This window comes from Crocuta crocuta, unplaced genomic scaffold (assembly GCF_008692635.1).
Source record: "Crocuta crocuta isolate KB4526 unplaced genomic scaffold, BGI_CrCroc_1.0 scaffold89, whole genome shotgun sequence".
Classification (NCBI taxonomy): domain Eukaryota; kingdom Metazoa; phylum Chordata; class Mammalia; order Carnivora; family Hyaenidae; genus Crocuta; species Crocuta crocuta.
The window spans coordinates 107,889-121,932 of NW_027551559.1; the positions used below are offsets into that span (position 1 = coordinate 107,889).

At 46.3% G+C, this 14,044-nt stretch overlaps 1 long non-coding RNA gene across 1 annotated transcript; it reads right to left on the reverse strand.

Annotated features, from left to right (window-relative positions):
• Positions 1-11,250, reverse strand: LOC144219460 (uncharacterized). Its single transcript, XR_013331423.1, has 3 exons — positions 10,556-11,250; positions 9,561-9,681; positions 1-599 (listed from the first exon to the last, which is right to left on the reverse strand). It is a non-coding gene; the product is annotated as an uncharacterized LOC144219460 (long non-coding RNA).
• Positions 11,251-14,044: the final 2,794 nt, after the last annotated feature.

The window sequence follows — 14,044 nt, forward strand, 5'->3', positions numbered from 1 at the left end:
TTTTTAGCAAAGTAGATGGCTTCACTCTTCCCCAAATTCTGGACACCTGTCCCGCCGGCAGTGCGCACAGAGCTGTGCGTCGTTACCACTGCCGGGCTTTCCCTCCCGGTCCCCAGGCTAACTGCCGCGCCGGTCCCAGCTCTGCTCCAGCCCGGCCTCCCTGGGGAAGCGACTCCGCACAGGCCCCGCCGGGAGTTGCAGCGAGGCTCCGCGCCGCCGCCGTGCGTTCCCCTGTTCCCACGGCACCCAGGGTGCCTGAAGCTACTTGTCCACGGGCTCATCTCTCTCCACACTTGACTGTAAGCTCCCAATGCCAGGGACGTAGATCCGTGTCCTCTGGGTCTTCCGTGCAATGTCTGGCGGACACTGAGTGAGTGCTTGCAGGATCCAGATATAGGAAGCATGCCTGCCGTCAACGGCTCACCGTCCGCGGGCCGCGTCGTCAGCAGATTCACGGAGTCCGCAGATAGATTCCTTCTCTTCCTCTGCAAACGGGCTCTGAGCCCTCCGATGCCCTTGTCAGTAAATTTGCCTTCCTACGATGGCACTTCCTCCTTCATGCCTGCTCAGCTTTTTAAGATTTCAGGGACGACAGGAGCCTTGCCACACAAATATACAAATGAAAAAACAAATTGTGTAATTTGAAGATTAAGTAAAAAATCTATGGAGAGCCACAATCTCTAACACTGTTGGATGTCTTACTGGGCTTGCAGCTCTGATTAATGAGCAAGGCATATTTTTTATATTTAGTTAAAGAGGAACAAACAAACTGAAGCCTTTGTGGCTTCGTCTACCCCACCCTCTCCCCGTTTTTAGAAGCAAATTGAGGACTAGGGAAGAAAATCAGATTGCTCTTTTTCTCGGACTCATTTAATTTTCAGGATACCTGGGCAGGCCCACTCCATTAGGTAACTGCTTTTCTAGCCTCAAATTTTGCTTCAGGGGTGAGATCTGAGAGAAAGCAGCGGGTGGAAGGCAGTCAATCCCAGAACTATCTAGATTTGGCTCCCCACCATTGATTTCTGGAATGATAATGGGAAACCACTTATCTTTAATGCATCTCAATTTTCTTTCCTGTAAAGGAACAGAATGCGCTGGATGATTTCTCAGACCCCATCTAACCTTATTTTTGTGATTCTGAGATGAGCATTTGCTCCAACAGGTGGGTTTAAAAGATGTGTGGGGCGTCTAAAGGATCGTGTATCAGGCAGCGAATTTTAAAAACTCATGGTGTCAAAAACATCGAATGACACTGGAAGGACTCATATTTGTTTCTTCCAGGGGGAAAGAAATGCTCTTTGCTCCCATCGGGAGCTGCTGTTGTGTGGATTAGAAGTATAGTGGGGACATCTGCAGCCCTTTTGTCACTATGAGGAAAGAGCTCTCCCAATATTGAGATATGTATGGAGCAAGTGGAAACAAGCGATGGAGAAAGAGCCCTATTACATTAAGCTCTGGATTTAGCCATACCTAAAGCGGTAATACTCTTGTGTGTTGCCGTTACATGAGCCAAAACCCGCCCCTTCCTCCTTCTACTCTTTTTTAGCATAAGCCTATTTAAGGTAAGTTTCCTATCAGTTGCAAGTGAAATAATACTAGTATAGAGTTTGTGGCCAGGTTTTGTAGGAATATTTATTCACAGAAAAATATTGGAAGAACAAAGCCCAAAATATTAATAGTTGTTATCATGGGTGATAAGATTATCTACATACTTTTCAGTATTTTCTAAATTTTCCAAAATTATGTATTATTGGCATGATTTTTAAATAGGGTTTTGACACGATGCCTTAAGAAACTGAGGAGACTTTTCTGTGTTGTGGAGAATCTTTTCTGTTTTGACTCTTTTATCAGAGGTTGAGATTTTTATTTTAATGTTTATTCATATTTGAGAAAGAGAGAGAGAGAGAGACAGTGTGTGAGCAGGGGAGGGGCAGAGAGAGATGGAGACAGAATCTGAAGCAGGCTCCAGGCCCTGGGCTGTCAGCACAGAGCTCAATATGGGGCTCGAACTCACGAGCTGTGAGATCATGACCTGAGCCAAAGTCCGATGCTTAACCTACTGAGCCACTCTGGCACCCCATGACGTTGAGATTTGATATATGATAGATGTTTCTTGTGGAACAGGTCGTTGCTCAGGCCCTAAATTCTGTGATGGGCCAGGGAAACTTTCTGTAAAGGGCCAAAGAGCAAATATTGGAGGCTTTGTGAGCCACAGACTCTTTGTAGCAACTGTCCAACTCTGCCATTGTGTCGTGGAAGCAGCCCTAGATAATTTGCAAATGAATAAGCATGGCTACGTTCCAATAAAACTTTATTTAGGAACACTGAAATTGAAATTTTATATAATGTTCACATGTCACAAAATATTATTCTTTTTTCGATTACTTTTCAACCATTTATAAATGGAAAAGGTGCTGTTAACTCACAAGCTTTACAAGGACAGGCGCTGGGTCACATTTGGCTTGTGGGATGTAATGCGCTCACTCCCTGCTCTCTAATATTGGGATTTCTATCATCACGCTAGTTTTTGCTGCACTTGGAGTTTCTGTGGACTTCCGAGTTGAGTGTCCATTAGGAACGATAATCTTGCAAGGCCTGGCATGGTTTATCAGCAAACCTCGTGGGGTTGGGAGTTGATGATGATGTCAGCATCTAGGTGGGCATTTGTGTTCTTCGCTTTGACCGAGATGCTTAAAGGAAACTTCCTGCGTTCTCGTCCCATGCTGGAGGCAGCACCCCCACACCACTGCTCAAGAAAGCAAGTCATGTGCTGTTCTTGGAACTGCCAAGCCCTATTTTGGAATCTGAACTTGAAGCCGAAAGAACTTTACAGGACTTTTTGCTGCCAGATTGGTTTTTCTACTCCATAAAAATCCCTAAGCGGGAGAAGTTTATGTCAAAAATATTAAGTGATGACCATCCAATGGCAATTTGAGTTTATAAAAGAATATTCCATGTGGGAACATTTGTGAAGTTTCATCTTCAGAAGGAAAGGAAAAGTAAAGGGGGTTATGTCGATTGCTATCTTGGTGTGTCAGTTAAGAATGTTTCCAGCTATGACTAATGACAAACCTAAATTACAGTGGCTGGAATGAATAAGAGTGTCAGGGGACAGGAAGTGCAGAGGCAGGCGTTGTTGTCTTGGTTCCGCTTCTCATCCCTGCGACTCTCATGGTCCTTCCGACATGAAAGCTGTTGAGGCTCTAAGCATTGTGTTCAAGTTCAGGGAAGGAAGAAGGAGAAGAGGTAGCACCGGCTACATTATCCTTCCCAGAAGCCCCCAGCAGACAACTCCTTCAGGGACATTGTAGAAAATGATGTCAAGCAGCTAATGACCCTGACTGCAGGGGAAGCCGGGGAAACGTGATTTGGCTCTCTCAGTCTCTATGCTGTGGCGGGGGGTTGAAGGGATGGATGGCAATAGCGAAGGGAGTTAGGAAGAGCTGTTAAGTTGGCATAACATACACACAGTGCTAAAATAGTTCCCAATGGAGGGCAAGGCTATCTTAGCCTACACCAGTGGGACAGGCCGCTCAAGGAAGCATGGGCTTCATCTGGCTTGTGCACTGTGGTATCTCCAGCTCCTAGCACATTGCAATCACTCAGTGAAAATTTGCAGAATGAATGAATGAACCAATGATAAGAGTTCTTAGATGCTCATTGTTGATATAATCTATCCTTTTTTGTTTATTTTAAATTTTTTAATGTTTTATTTATTTTTGAGAGAGAGAGAGAGACAGCATGAGCAGGGGAGGGTCAGAGAGAGAGGGAGACACAGAATCTGAAACAGGCTCCAGGCTCTGAGCTGGCTGTCAGCACAGAGCCCAACACAGGGCTCGAACCCACGAACCGTGAGATCATGACCTGAGCTGAAGTCAGATGCTTAACCGACTGAGTCACCCAGGGGCCCCTGATCTATCCTTTTTTGGACAACACTTCCAACAAAGAATTCTTTGGTTCACTTATGTCCCTGCAATCCTCACCAATGGTTTTAAGCTGCACCATATGCTAGAAGACCCTCACACACAACTCCACCAGCTGTCTCTATCCACAATATAAACCCTGCGGAAATTCTACCTGTTCAGAGACAAATTGAGAGGAGGTGCCCTGTTTCTACCATCCTGTCCAGTAAAGAATGGAGCTTCTTTATGGCTACCTAGAGCCAGAAATCACGAGATGTATTAGGATACAGAGGATAAGATAAGGAAGGAAGTGTGGCTCATCTTCATCTAGCCCTTCCTCTGTTCCACACACTGTGCTGGGAATTTTACATTTGATTATTCACGCTTTATTTGACGAGGAAGAGAAAGCTCACACAATGAATTGTAAGCCTTTGCGAAACATCATGGGTTAAACAGAACAAAATTAAAAAGAAGAACATTTAAATTACCAAAAGCCAAAAACTGGTAGATGATGGTTAACAGTGGCAAATTGCCCGAGTGCATTAATTGTCACTTCTACCCTAAAGTGACCAGAGGAATTAAAAAGAATGACACATCAAATCAAAGAAATACCAGTAGGCAAAAAAAAAAAAAAAAAAAAAAAAAAAANAAAAAAAAAAAAAAAAAAAAAAATTGCATCACACTTTTGGGTTAGAGAGGGTAGATGGAGGAAGATAACTGAACAGATGCCCACTATTGGGAAAACCAACAAGAAGAATAGCTAATAATAGGGGTGCCTGGGTGGCTTAGTTGGTTAAGCGTCCGACTTTCGCTTAGGTCATGATCTCACGGTTCATGGGTTTGAGCCCCACGTCGGGCTCTGTGCTGACTGCCAGCTCAGAGCCTGGAGCCTGTTTCGGATTCTGTGTCTCCCTCTCTCTCTGACCCTCCCCTGCTCACACTGTCTCTCTCTATCCTAGAAATAAATAAAAATATTAAAAAAAAAAAAGAACAGCTAATAATAATCTTGGTAACACGTATGATTATTGATTGATAATGATATTGATTGATTAATATATTGATTGATTATTATATTATCTCAGGGCTTTGTGGGCATCACCCCACTTAATACTCACCAAAACCTCACTGAGTAGGTGAGATTATTACCCCTCTTTTACAGATGAGGAAACTGAGTCACAGAGATATAACAGGATGCTTTGAAATTGGATCAATCAGAGAATAAGAATTCATGGAAATAAAAAATGTGATACTCCATCCAATGGAAAAAAGACAACCTCTTTAATAGATGGTGTTGGGAGAACTGGACGGCAACATGCAGAAGAATGAGACTAGATCATTTTCTCAAACCATACACAAAAATAAACTCAAAATGGATAAAGGACCTGAACGTGAGACAGGAAACCATCAAAACCNAAAGAAACAAAAAACAAAAACGTGATACTCCACATAAAATATTTTAACAATGCCTGACTCATAGTAAAAATTTAATCAGTGTTTAATTATTGTTTTGGACTATTTAGTTTCTGGTTCTACTTTGCTTTTCCATTATTGTTTTGTGATCTATGTCTAGATTCAAGGCAGAGCACCCTTTATAATATAAGGTCTTACTGGACAACAGGGTAAGATTTTAGAACCCTGGATTATATCACAAACTCTCATCTAGATCCCTCCTTTGAAGGGAATGGACAATGAAGAGAGGCCAATCAATTTTCCTCGGGTCATGCAACCACTTGGGAAGTACAGCCAAGAACGGAGCTCTGGTTCTCTGGCCCCCAAGGTAATCTCTCCAGCTGTCTTTACTTGGTTCAATACTACAGTGGACACTTGGGTGGGTGGGATGGGCTCCTTTCAGGGAATACCCACTCCTCCTGGGTTCTTCCATGTTGTCTTAAAGGGGACACCAATCACAAGGCCATTAGAGCACTCTCATCTCTTCTGGTCAATAAGGGGCCAATGACCTACACAAAGCCAATTGAAAACTTCCCTGGGTTTGGAATATGGACACTGGAATAAAGAAGTCACTTTTCACTAGGGCTAGTATTGGAGAGGGGAAAACATCTTTTTCCCTCACTTATCTTAGGTTCATCAGCTGGGGTCCTGTAAATTGACAGGCAAAAGACAGGTCAATATGAGAAAAACAAACACATTTATTCAAATACGTATTGCCAACACACATGGAAGCACTCAATGATGAGTAACCCAAGGGGGTGGTTAGGATTTGGGCTTATATACCACCTGAGGCTCAACAAAGGGAAAGGAGGTTGGGGCTTCTGGGCAAGGGAGGCGAATTATAAAAAGGTGACTAGGAAAAGTATGACAAAAAATGGTGGTTTAGTAAGGTTTGTTATGCAGATTTAAGCTGGTGTCTTCTTCACTAGTAAGAGTTGCTAAGATCCACCTCCTCCTGGTACTTGAGGGAGATAACCTCTTGACAAATGGAAATATCCTTTATAAATGTACATTTCCTTTACAAAAGGACAACTCGTGCCCCATTTTTGGAGCTTTTCCTGCATCTGCTGACTCTCAAAGGTCTTTAGCTCAAAATAATCTATGTGCAAAGAAACGTATTTTGAGGTGGCATATGCTGGAACCTCCATTTGTTAGGATCCACGGCAAGGGTGGCTTCATATAACCATTTACTGTATAAGTGTGAAATGAGGACAACCCAGACAATGGAAAGAGACAGACAGCCTTGATAACGCCACTGAATGTGGCCAAGGGAAGTCCCTAGATGACAGCTATGCAACCGGCCCAGAGATCAATCAGTTTAGTGAGGACAGGAAACCAGAGGATTCCAGAAGGGAGGGCTCCAGGGAGAAAACAGGGATTGGTTATGTATTAATGCATTTGAGCACTTGGAGAATAATATGGTAGGCACCCGGTAGAGCTGATGGCACACTTGGAAAAAAAAGTATGTATGGTACATAGAAAACCAAGCAAGTGACCAAAATAAGGCAATAAACGTCAGGAAGAACAAACAGTTGTACAAGAAGGGAAACATACGTCACATCACACTCCTTGGCTCAGCAAAGAACAATACCGACATAGTCATAATAAGGTCAAAAAATTGTGACATACTGTATTGGTAGAATGGGGGGAGATAAAAATGTGGGAGAGAGCAACAGACACAAATTTTCATGTACTGTAACAGGAAGTCAAAAGATAATGTCTAAAATGATAAACAGAAAAAGCATATTATTTACAAACGTGAAAGAAATACAAAAAGCACTAGGATAAGAGTTGAAATTTTAGATCAAGAAGCTTGGGAGTTTTGGTGTTGTTGACAGCTTTTAATGTATAGTAAATACACATATTGTGTTAAAAAGAAAGCCATCGGGGCGCCTGGGTGGCTCAGTTGGTTAAAGCATCCGACTTCGGCCCAGGTCATGATCTCGTGGTTTGTGGGTTCGAGCCCCACATCAGGCTCTGTGCTGACAGCTCAAGGCCTGGAGCTTGCTTCAGATTCTGTCTCCCTCTTTCTCTGCCCCTCCCCCACTCGTGCTCACTCTGTCTCTGTCTCAAAAATAAATAAACTACAAAAAAAAAAAAAGGGGGAAAAAAAAAAAAAAGAAAGCCATAGACCCAAAATGGCGTCACTTATGTTGGGCCATGTCATGAAACAGGCTCAATGCTTGACCTAATTATAGTTTCAACCTCCCCCAGAAATGTAGTTGTAACTGGTCAGTCAGGCATTTTCTAGTCAGCACCGATAGGCTAACATGGACCCTCTCCATCCCCCAAAGGGAGAAGTTATCCACCTAATGAGACCCTTTTGTCCCCAAAGGAAGGTGACCTTACCCCCAAATAATCCTTTTTTTCTGTTTCTGACTTCCTTTTCCTGCTTTTCCCTTTCTGTAGCTCCTTGGAGCTCCCCACTACTTGCTGGATAAGATGAAATGAATATAAAGACATTAGATTTTCAAATTTACTTGGTTGAATTTGTTTTTTTAGCAACAGAAAAAATGTATATTTATATACAACTATATGTACTACTGTTTTACATATATATAGTGAATATATGTAAACATATCTTTATTAAAAATATAAATTTCAGGGGTACCTGGCTGGCTCAGCTGGTAGAGCACCTGACTCTTGATCTCAGGCAAGCCCCAGGTTGGATGCAGAGTCTACATAAAAAAATATATATATATGTATCATATATCATATGATACATATATATATATCTCAAATAGTATGTGTTTTGGAAAAATATGACCTAATCAGTAGTCCCTGAGAAAACCAGAAGTGTGAGTTGTGTGGTGGCCATCAAAATAAACCAATTATCTTACTGCATTAAAATAAGGCAGCTATAGGGGCACCTGGGTGGCTTAGTCGGTTAAGCGTCCGACTTTCGCTTAGGTCATGATCTCGCGGTTCGTGGGTTCGAGCCCCGCGTCGGGCTCTGTGCTGACTGCCAGCTCAGAGCCTGGAGCCTGTTTCAGTCTGTGACTCCCTCTCTCTCTGACCCTCCCCTGCTCACGCTGTCTCTCTCTCTCTCTCCTAGAAATAAATAAAACATTAAAAATAAAATAAAATAAAATAAAATAAGGCAGCTATAAGCACAAGAAACAAAATACATATGCCCCTTAAAACATAAATTCTGTGTGTCAGCATGGAGCCTGCTTCAGATCCTCTGTCTCTCTCTCCCCCCCATCTCAAAAATAAATAAATAAACATTAAAAAAAAAGAAAAAAATTAGGGGTGCCCGGGTGGCTCAGCTGGTTAAACATCCAATTCTTGGTTCCGAGTCAGGTCATGATCTCATGGTTCGTGAATTCAAGCCCTGCAGAGGGGTCTCTGCTGTCAGAGTGGAGATTGCTTCAGATCCTCTGTCTCTCTCTGTCTCTGCCTCCCTCTCTCTCATAAATAAATAAATTTTTTAAAAAGAAAAAAACGTAAGTTTCTGTGAATACAGAGAAACAATGATATAGAGAGAGGAAAAGGCAAGAAGAGTTTTCGTTAAAAGCAACCTCTTTGCAACAGAGCAACGCAAACAGAGGTCTTTATCTCCATAGTGGGGCTAAAGGGGAGCCAGCCCGTGAGCTGGGAGGACCCAGGCTCTCCCCAAGCCCTTTAGCACATCATATTCAAGGGCAGGGCGGAGATCTCAGTACTTAAAATTTTAAGCATCTTAAAAATAATCGCCATGTGTGCACGAACGTGTGTGCGTGAATTGGTGCCAGGGAAAAACAAAGGAAATTTCCATTTTTCAGGAGCTCGATAGTCTGAGGCCTTTTTCTTGCTGTATGCAATCTTGAGACTGACTCCCTGACCCTTTCTTTTTGATCTCGGTCCTCCAAAGTCCTGCCAATAATGCATGGGATGTTTGTGATGCTGTCAGTTCCACCTGAAGGCCAGGAGAATATTCCGGAGTTGTGTAAACCACCAGAGAGGACTGCTGCCTGCCCTTCTGCCCAGGCTGAACTTCAGAACCATGAGGGGGGTAATGTGGGAACCCTCTGGTCTAGATCACCATCTCTAAGGACTCCGGAGGAGCCCTATACCCGGAGACCACATGAGGACAAAAGATCTGTATGAGAAAGGCGGACCCACGTCATGCAGCGTTATCTATACTCTAGTGTGTAAGTCAGGACCTCGGGTTGTGAGTGACAAAATCCTAGTCAGAACTAGTGAGTGCTAAAAAGAGAATGTACTCACTCTGCTAACTGGGGGGGTCCAAGGAGTAGCTGTGGTTCCAAACAGAACTGTTTCCCAATATTCAGTCAATGGCATGTCCTTATCCTCTGTCTCTGCCTGTCGCCATCTCTCCAGATCCAGCCTCATGTTGTTGCGGACGAAATGACACAAAGGACAAGACACACACAAAAGACAGACACAGACACAACTCTGGCTGGAGGAACAATTCTACGCAAGCCCCTCTTGCGGTTTATTTTATACCCCGGTAACTGGATACAAACTGAAATTTACAAGCTGCATTCCTTTACCAATTAAGGGCAAGTAGCCAAACACATTTCAAGGACGGGGGGGAGCAAAGGGAGGAAGCGACCACAACATGTTTACTAAGAGGCCTGCTCACAATTCCAGCCTCCTCCTTACTTCTAAGGAGGGCATGTTCCCTCGTTTGCGAGCGGACCATTAAACTTGGATATTGTGTGCAGGCCTCCTGGCAGAGCATCCTGTTTGCAGGCATGCTTTGCCCACGCAGGGATGCCCCTGTGCAGGCACATCCCCGCGTCCCTAATCGCGCTTTCTTGTGGTCACTGTCGGGCTCCCACACATGTGATCTTTAGCACACAGTCTCCAAGGAAGAGACTCTTTTTCAGTGGCCACAGAAATCCTAGAGAATGAGTTGTGGTCCCCTCTCCCCTCCACACACGCACACACGCACACACGCACACACTCTCCTGAAACTATCATTGCCTGTATCTTGTACGAGGCCATGCTGGGTCATGAGCCCTGGGGAGGGATGGTGGGAGCTCTGGATTTATCAGCCCCACCCGGTAGGAGATTAACAGTTCCCAGCGCGCACCCGGCCATCTGTTACCAGAGAAGGGGTAAGGACCCATAAGCAGGCAGAAACTATAAAACTGCATGTTCCTAAAATATACATACGTACATATAATTTGAGCTTAACAATGACTTAAGCATAATTCCTTATTTAATAGAGTGTTACGCTTGTATTAAGTAATTACCACTGCTTCGGAGGGAGTCGATGAAATCCATTGCCGGGAGCGTGTGTCTTGAGCCTTCCCGCAGCCTCTGCAAATGCCCTGTTCAGGCTCCTAAGGGCATATTCCAGGCCATCCACAGAGCTCTCTGCTACTAATGCCGCGGCCTGAGATGACTCGGTCTCTTGCAATTGCTTCGAGAACATAGTTGACTTCATTACCTGCATTTCTCCGGCTCTTGCTGTATCCTTGCGAGCTTTCACCGAGAAACCAGCAGGTGCCGGAATACAGGAAAGCCTGCTGGTCTTCAAAGGCGTTATTTTTATTTATTCATTCGTTTTTGGTACAGCTGAGGTCATTGGCTTTCTTCTAAGGCAGGTCGGTCCTGCGATGTCCCCTTTATGTTCTCGGCCCCGTTAGGGCAGATTTCCAGCGGGGGGCCCCCCACCGCCCCCCATCCCGTGCCGCTCCTCAGTGCCACCCGGCCACCCTGCCGTGAGGGCTCTTCTTGAACCTGGGCGGCCCGTGACCTGGTGGACAACACGGCCCTCGGGGCTCCGGAAGTGACGCGCTTGCCCCTCGCCCTCTGGGACGCCGGCACCCGGAAGGCCCGGCCGCGCCGGAAGCGGCGCCTGGTCCGCAGGCCTCAGTCTTCCCCGCCCCCCGCCCGCGCCACGTGCCCGGAGGAGCCGGCCTGGAGGTGTCGTCGGGCCGCAGCTCTCGGGCCTTCGCGGCTGAGGCCTCCGACGTCAGGGAGCAGAGAAAGGCCCCGCTGTGACATTTCCCAAACTCCCAGCTCACAGAATGCCCGGGCAGGAGAACATGGTGCAGCCTTCGGATCACCGAGTTTGGGGTGGTGTGTGCGGCACAGTGGGGGCCGTCAGTAGCACGGACAAACCGTCCACGCAGCCAACCGAGAACTGACCGCCACGCAAAACTGTCCCGTGGTTCTGCCACATCCAGAAGGAATCCTTGTGGGGATTTACAGGTGACGCGGACGGGACACATGGAGTGCCAGGGCACGGGGTCTCTGGAAGGAATCTCATCTTAAACAATTTATTTATTTTGAGCGAGAGAGCGCGTGAGTGCGAGGGAGGGGTAGAGAGAGGATGTGAGAGAGGCGCCCGAGCAAGCCCCGTGCTCAGCGTGGAGCACAGCCGTGGGCTCATCTCGTGGTTTGGCTCCATCTCGTGATGGTGAGATCATTACCCGAGCCTAAATCAGGAGTCACGTGCTTAACCGACTGAGCCACCCAGGCGCCCCTGGAAGTAATGTCGTTTTACACGCAGGGAAACTGAGGCTGTGACGTCTGAAGCCAAGTCAAGCAACAGTTCTTTTCTTTTCTCTAGGGCGTCCGGTGTGGCCAAGTGATCCACGTAAGGTGTCAGTCAGGTTGGCTAGACTAGGACCCAGTAGAGGCTGATGCATTTCGCTAGTGCCCTCATCAGAGGACAATTAGAAAGCTCCTTCACCATCCATGTCCATGCTTCAGCTCCAGTATGCTTAAGAGCCAGCGAGGTAGTGCTTTCTGCCTGGACCGAAGGGGTGAGCTTGCTCTTTTTGCAGGTGAATTCCTGGGGCCCAAACGAGAAATAAAATTCATACGCCCCGGGTCGGTCATCTTGGAAATACATTGATGGGTTCCTCAAACAGGCTGATCGGGGAGGTTTCGGTCCATGGACACCATATTAACTTCATCAGTAGGTCCGGAGACTCAGGGGTCAGTTTCTGAGCGCGGACCCTGTTTTCACCCCTGACTCCCTCCGCCACCTTGGGGCAAATCGCTGATTTGGCTTCCCGAGTCCCTAGGTCTCATCGGGAACACTAAGGTCACAACAGTACCCGTCTTGCTGGCATTTAGCAGGATGGAGTGAAGTGTATACGGAGGGTTGAAAGCTGGCGTGACATGTGGCAAGCATTCGGTAACGTGGCTGTGATCACGTGATGTGACGGGACAATGCGCGGTTGATATAACCACGTTCTCATGCAAATTGCAGTAATGTCGTGGAGAAGACGGGGAGGGCTTTGGATCAGGAGCGCCTTCGTTCAAAGCCTGACTCAGTAGCTGGGAGATCTTGCCTGGGTGACTCACTCTCTTGATTGCCTCGGTTTTTGACCCTGCAAAACGACGGCAGTGCCTACTCATAGCGTTGTTGGGGGTTAACTTAAGTGAAGCCGGAGGCCCAGGCCCGGCGTGTGACAGTCCCCAATGAGTGTTAGCTATTTTTGTGGTCATCAGTCCTGTATTTTACATTTTGAAGATTTTCCTGACTGTTAATAGCTCAGATATTGCTGTTAGATCTAAAGGAACTGGTATAAGTTTAAGACCCGAGTAGGATAGTGAGGGTGTAGCTCTGGTTTCCATCCTCCAGGTTTGAGGTTCTGAGGCTCCAGAAACGCTTTACATCCTCGCAGATAGTGTGTCTAAAATCTGTACGCATCCATCCTGGATTCCACATGCAGCTAGTTCACCTTCATCTGCCCTTCCACTCGAGAAGCTGTCGGTCCGGCCCCAACCATCTGCCCTTTGTCCCCCAGAGCAGCTTGGGCAAATAGAACAGGTGGGCGGGTGGGGCAGGAAAGAGCCCTAATTATGCCCCACTGAAAACACAGGGCAGAGATGAAGAGCCTGGCGCTCGTTTTACAGCCAGGGAGGAGTGCCCACTCCTAGAGTCTCACCCAGCAAGGCCCACAGGAAACCAGAGAGGAACTGAGTTCACCACACCAGGCACATCATTGGCTCTAACTGGTCTGCTCTGAAGCAAAGTCTTTTAAAGCATGTCAGCAGCCAAAGACAAGAAAAGCATATGTCGTACAATATGTGTTACTCTGTCCTATAAGCTTGGAGATTTTTCTTTCCTTTGCATCCTTAAAAAAGTAACAGGCAGCTGTCCGCGGAGGTGCTCTCTTGGGGGTTAATTCACTCTCCTTGGAGGTAAACACTAAGTTGATCTGAAGGCCTGGTTTCCACCAGGGCTGTTTCCTTCAAGGGGGTTCTCTTTCCCTTTTCTCTTTCAAGATGGCGGGTTCAGGGAAGCTACAGGCACTAAAAGTTCTCTCTTCTCCATGTTCTCCCTGGTCTCCAGGCGGCACCCGGGGACGCTGGGGGCTCCCTCAAGCTTTCTGCTCAGCCGTTTCCTGCCCTACTTTTCTCACCTGCCTTGGTGTTTCTACTCGTCCTCTGCCCATGGGATTCTGATCCCAAGAAGCAGTGAAGACTCTTTCCTTCTCCACGCGGTCTGTTGAGACTTCCCTATTTTGGCCTCAAACCTTTTTCTTCCTAGAGGAAAGGCTGCCAGAACGAGGGGGAGAAGGTAGAGGTGGGGGAGGAGGAAGAGGAGAAGGAGACACAACCCAGGGAAATAGAGGAAAATTCTTCAGAAGGCATTTTATGAACAGCTTCCTCATTATATCACAACCCTGGACACTTTCCTGGTGGAGTGTGGGAGATGTAAGCCAGCAAGGAAGGACTGGAGCCTTGAGCTGCCCCTGTGTCTGTCTTTTATGCACCCA